We start from the raw sequence: 6,621 nt of genomic DNA on the forward strand, positions 1-6,621 counted from the left end.
GAAATAGCTCAACTGGAATTCCATCACCTCCACTAGCTTTGTTCATAGTGACTTCACACTTCACACTTGACTTCGCATTCTAGGATGTCTGGCTCTAGGTGAGTGATCACACCATCATGATTATCTGGGTGGTGAAGATCTTTTTTGTACAGTTCTTCTGTGTATTCTTGCCACGTCTTCTTAATATCTTCTGCTTCTGTTAGGTCCCTACCAATTCTGTTCTTTACTGAGCCCATCTTTGCATGAAATGTTCCCTTAGTATCTCTAATTTTCTTGAAAAGATCTCTAGTCTTTCCCATTCTATTGTTTTCCTCTATTTCTTTGCATTTATTGCTGAGGAAGACTTTCTTATCTCTCCTTGCTATTCTTTGAAATTCTGCATTCAAATGGGTACATCTTTCCTTTCTCTTTGCTTTTCCCTTCCCTTCTTTTCACAGCTATTTGTAAAGCCTTCTCAGACAGCCACTTTGCTTTTTTGCATTTCTTTTCAATGAGGATGGTCTTGATTCCTGTCTCCTGTACAATGTCATGAACTGCCGTCCATAGTTCATCAGGCACTCTGTCTATCAGATCTAGTCCCTTAAATCTGTTTCTCACTTTCAGTATATAGTCATAAGGCTCAAGTGGTTTTTAACTCTTTTACACATGTTTTAACATCTATGTACTAGATATACAATTTTGGAGAAATTCTTATTTGAAGTTTTGGAGTACCAGAAACTGTTAAGCCTTTGTAATATTTTGATTCCCAGGTCGCTCAGTAGTAAAGAAACCCGCCTTTATAGCAAGAGACATGGGTTCAATCCCTGAGTCGGGAAAATCCCCTGGAGAAGGAAATGGTAACCCACTCCAATATTCTTGCCCAGGAAATCTCATGGACAGAGGAGCCTGAGGGCTACAGTCCGTGGGGTAGCAAAAGAGCTGGACACAACTTAGTGACTAAACAACAACACTATTTTGATTCAGTCAAGATTGAGAACTAACAGTAAACTATAATTATACATAAATCCTTGTATCTTAATCCATACTTTTTTTATGTTACAGTGCCTCAACAATCCAATTGAATCAGCTTTCTTTAATATTATTAGCATCCACCAAATGCTAATTATTTTCTAAACATTAGACTTAGTCATACTTTCTACCCAATCTTATATTAGTTACTCTTTTCTCACCTTGAAACTTTACCTCATTTGCTTCTTTCCTCCTCTTGCCTCCTCAGTGCCTGAGACATAGACTTGAATGCAAGCATTTTTCCCCCCAATGTTATCTCAGAAAGAAGAACGAGGGAATAGAGAGACTGAAACTGATCAATTGAAGGAAAAAAGTCATTAAAGAATGCATCCTTGAACAGTTTATCATCAAGAAAAATGGGACTTCATCCTATTATTGACCCTGTATGAAACCATGTAGAATGTGCCACAGAAACACTTTAGGATGATAAGAATATGAGGCAATTATCCAATAACTTCTGTAGCTTACTGGTTATGGGTTTCCTCTAGAGATGTTAGGTATGTTTCCCTCTTCACACACTGTCAGGCTGTTCCTGTGACATTAGACAAGCAGTTGTCTGACATTGAAGAAAACATGTCTCCATTGAGTCTCTTGAGATGAGATACTGGGAGTTTTAAAATGCTGCCCCTCACAGCTGTGGTGGAACTAGATAAGCTAAAGAATGTGTTGTGAAACTCAAGAAGTATCTGCCTTCAACAGGTTTCTCCTCTTCCTATCCTACTCTTTGCTTTTTTTCTTTTCTTCCTGCCTGAACATAAAAAATATGATCCAGGTACACGTATAGATCAAATAATGGGCACGATCCAATTACCTGCCACTAATGGGATCATGATATAACAGGAAAGGCAGAGCAAACCATTTTAATCTGAACTGGTAGTCGAGAATATATGCAAATAGGATAAGTGAGAACATTGCATCTATGTTACCCTCGGAGAATCACAGTGCCTTGAAAGGACTTGCCTCTGAGATGTAACTTCAGTAGTGCTTACAAGAAAATCTGTATCAAAAAACTAGTTGTTTCATCATGCATGCATGCATTCTTTTCTTTTTATATGCCTGAAAAAAATTATTCCATTCTTGACCTTATTGCTTTATATGCTTCTGCATTGTCATTCTGTAAAATTTACCTTTTTAAAATTTAAGTAATTATTTGATTAGTGTTTGGCTCCCATAATGATCTAGGACCACTAGAAAAGAGATTGTATCTGTTTTCACTTACCATTCTTGAATTTCAAGCCCTGACATAGTGCCTGACCCACAGATACATAAACAAAGAAAGCAAAGATAAAATAAAAGAAGCAAGAACTCTGTGCTTCAGTGTTCCTTTTACTGTAAATGTGCTGTATGACCTTCGGAAGATCACTTGATATTATAGGTCTCAGTGTTCACATTTGGTCACTAGACTTAGTGATCTAAAATGGATCCTCCAGCTCAATCTTCTATGACTCAAATAATGTGAAGGTAAATTCAGCATTTCAATAAATTGATGATAGCCATTCTTTACTGATGCATCTGTCTTAGAAAAGAAGTGACCATCTTATGTTTACATGACCATAGTAAACATATGTGACCGTAATTCACCTCTACATAATTTCAAATCTCTTTCACTCCTACCCTCCACGTATACTGTACTTCTATACAGTAAGTCCTCTACATACAAACCTTCAAGTTGTGAAATTTCAAAGATGCATACATGCATTCCGTCAGCATCAGGTTGCCCTCTGTCTCTTATTGCTAACAATCCTTAGCTCTTCCATCTCCCACCTCCTCTCTCTCCTCTAGGCAGTAACTCTTTTTACCTGTGCACTTGATGCCAGCACCTTTATGCCAGCTGGTGTACTGCGCTACTGTACTTTTCAAGGTACTGTACTGTAAGATTAAAAATATTCTCTTTATTTTTGTGTTGGTTTATGTATTATTTGTGTGAAAACTATTTTCAACCTATTATTTACTACTTTAAACAGTACACTATAGTACTTTATAGCCAATTGTGTTAGCTGGGTACCTGGGCTAACTTTGTTGGACTTACGAACAAATTAGACTTACAAATGTACTCTTAGAATGGTACTCATTTGTATGTGGGGGAGTTAATGTATATATGTGTGCTCAGTGGCTTCAGTCATATCTGACTCTTTGTGACCCTATGACCTATAGCCTGCCAGGCTCCTATGTCCATCAGATTCTCCAGGCAAGACTAATGAAGGGTTGCCATGCCCTCCTCCAGAGGATCTTCCTGACCCAGGGATCGAACATGTGCCTCCTGCAACTTCTGCATTGCTGGCAGATCCTCTAGCACTGAGAAACTTTTTTTTTTTTTTTTGAAGGTCAGAACAGCATGAATATGATCACACTTTCATTTTTTAAAAAAGCTGTCAGTCTTAGAGTCCCAAGCCTCCAACAAGTAGATACCTAATCAGAATATATTTAGAGCCAGTGTATCTTTTGTTCTTTATATTTTAAAGAAACTGCATTAAAAGGAAAAAAAAAAAAGATGTCGGATTGCCATGTTAAATATAAATCAGTAATATCAGAGTTGAGATATAATGTCTGGTCAACTCCTCTTTGTTTGGCAGAGCCATGGAGCCCCAGATCCATGTCAACATCCTCTAGGAAAGTTAGAGAAAAAACAGACTTTCTGATAAATTCACTACCAAACATAGACTATCAATGGGATGCTTTTAAAAGCTAAATCCTCAGCAGTAGAAAGTGACAAGATACTGATCAGAAGAGGCTTCCTTCATGAATTCAGGCCTCTGGCTCCTCTACTGTATATCCATTCACATAGAAAAAGAGGCCACACATCCGTAGTGAATGTATATTAACATATAGAGAAGGAAGGACATATCCATACAGGGTGTGAATTCACAACTAGAGAAGAAAGAACACTCTGACAAAAAGCATCTAGTGAGCTAAACATATGGCTTCAAACTCTGAGTTGTCAGCAGAATACACTGTCCCGTAGTGAAAATTATGTCAGCCTTTCCCCCTAGAAATCACTCCATAAAAATTTAACTCTGTACCATTTCAAATTCATCTGAGGAAAAGAAATAAAGTACCCTTAAATCAAAGAGATTTATGTATTCCAATAAAGATGCAAGATTTTGTTTTGATAGGAATAATGCAAGAACCAACAAATTAAATGCTCTTGAGGAATGATTATGACTATAGGAGTTATTTTGTTTTTATCAGGATTGAATAGATGTAACTTGTCTCTTACAGTTGTACAGATTGCTGTGGTATTGATAAGTGGCTTATGAGAAATGGTGTTGAATTGGGAGGAAAGTTTAATTTACTTTTAATTTGATTTCATAAACCTGACTTTACATCTTGAGTTGTAGTTAATTATTATTTACCAGCCATGATACAAAGTAACCTGCCACCAGGGACAGGGACATCAATAACGCCCCTTATGAAGATCACTGTCATTGGAAGGAATGGCATACATTCCACTCGGATGTCAGTGATGAGTAAATTTGAAAATTGCCTCTGATCTCTCAGGGAGTTTCAGCTTTTACACACTTATGCTTCCTAAGGGTCCTTCTCTGCACTTGGCATTCACTAAAGTGCCACAGAAGCAGAATGGACTGATCAAGTGATCTGGAGGCCAGTCAAGATAAATTAGATGCTTAATTTATATACCAGGCATTGCAGACAGACTAATTACTAAGAGACAGTTTGATAAAGTAATGTAAGACTCTGCACATATTAGGCAGAGCTTGCTTCCATGAAATTATTGCTGATATATTTGCTCTGCGATTTGAGATTTTGCATGCACAATTGTGCAGTGAGCGCTATGAAACACATTCTATAAAAATATTAAAACTGTGCTATCTGCCAAACTTTTCTAATTTTATACTGCCCACAAGAGAGGATTTTCCTTTGCTTTGTAACTTTTTTTTTTTTAATATTCATTGAGATGGATGTGAAATAGTTAAACAAGATGTCTAAAGATATAGTAGCTGAGAAAGATTATGAAAATAAAATCATAAAAAGATAGAATCAATCACTAAAAAGTGGGGAAATAGGCCTCTTGAAAAATAATGCTAGAATTAAAGTTCTTGTCTCGTCTTAAAAATTCATAGACTATACTAGATTTTGGGCTCCCCACATGGCTCAGTGGTAAGGAATAGCCAGCCAATGCATAAGACACACGTTTAATCCCTGGATCACAAAGATCCCCTAGAGAATGAAATGGCAACCCACTCCAGTATTCTTGTGTGGGAAATTCCATGAACAAAGGAGCCTGGTGGGCTGCAGTACATGGCTTTGCAAAGAGTCGGACATGACTTAAGGGCTAAACAACAACAACACTAGTGTTTAGAGAGACAGAGTGCAAAACAAGAGGTAAGAGCTCAGTTATAGAGAAAGAAGTTTTGGGAGGCTACTGGTGTTATATTGCGAAAACACAGGAATAAAGACTGTATTCCAGACCTTTCTGTTTGTGTACAGTGGAATAGGGGCAATCAATAGTTCATGTTCTTGGAAAAACTTTAAGCATTGTAATTGAAATGTAAGCTTAACTTAGTTGCCTAAGGGGAAATGAGGAGTTGAGGTCACTTAACTTAAATACTGGTCATAGCAAACACCCTCTTCTAACAACAAAAGAGAAGACTGCACAAGAACATCACCAGATGGTCAACACCAAATCAGACTAATTATATTCCTTGCAGCTAAAGATGGAGAAGCTCTATAAAGTCAGCAAAAACAAGACCAGGAGGTGACTGTGACTCAGGTCATGAACTCCTTATGGCCAAATTCAGACTTAAATTGAAGAAAGTAGGAAAAACCACTAGACCATTTAGATTTGACCTAAATCTAATCCATTATGATTATACAGTGGAAGTGATAAATAGATTTTAGGGACTAGATCTGATAGACAGAGTGCCTAATGAACTATGGACAGAGGTTCATGACATTGTACAGGAGACAAGGTCCATTCCCAAGAAAAAGAACTGCAAAAAAGCAAACTGGCTGTCTGAGGAGGCCTTACAAATAGCTGTGAAAAGGATAGAAGCAAAGGCAAAGGAGAAAAGGAAAGATATATACCCATTTGAATGCAGAGTTCTGAAGAATAACAAGGAAAGATAAGAAAGCCTTCCTCAGTGATCAGTGCAAAGATAGAGGAAAACAATAGAATGGGAAAGACTAGAGATCTTTTCAAGAAATTAGAGCTACCAAGGGAACATTTCATGCAAAGATGGGTTCAATAAAGAACAGAAAATATATGGACCTAACAGAAGGAGAAGATATTAAGAAGAGGTGGCAAGAATACACAGAAGAACTGTACAAAAAAGATCTTCATGACCCCGATAATCACAGTGGTGTGATCACTCACCTAGAGCCAGACATCCTGGAATGTGAAGTCAAATGGGCCTTAGGAAACATCACTATAAACAAAGCTAGTGGAGGTGATGGAATTCCAGTTGAGCTATTTCAAATCTCAAAAGATGACACTGTGAAAGTGCTACACTCAATATGCCAGCAAGTTTGGAAGACTCAGTAGTGGCCACAGGACTGAAAAAGATCAGATTTCATCCAATCCCAAAGAAAGGCAGTGCCAAAGAATGCTCAAACTACCACACAATTGCACTCATCTCACACACTAGTAAACTA

This window comes from Bos grunniens, chromosome 18, assembly GCF_055505025.1.
Source record: "Bos grunniens cultivar Pamir isolate PY7600 chromosome 18, Bosgru_T2T1.0, whole genome shotgun sequence".
Lineage (NCBI taxonomy): Eukaryota > Metazoa > Chordata > Mammalia > Artiodactyla > Bovidae > Bos > Bos grunniens.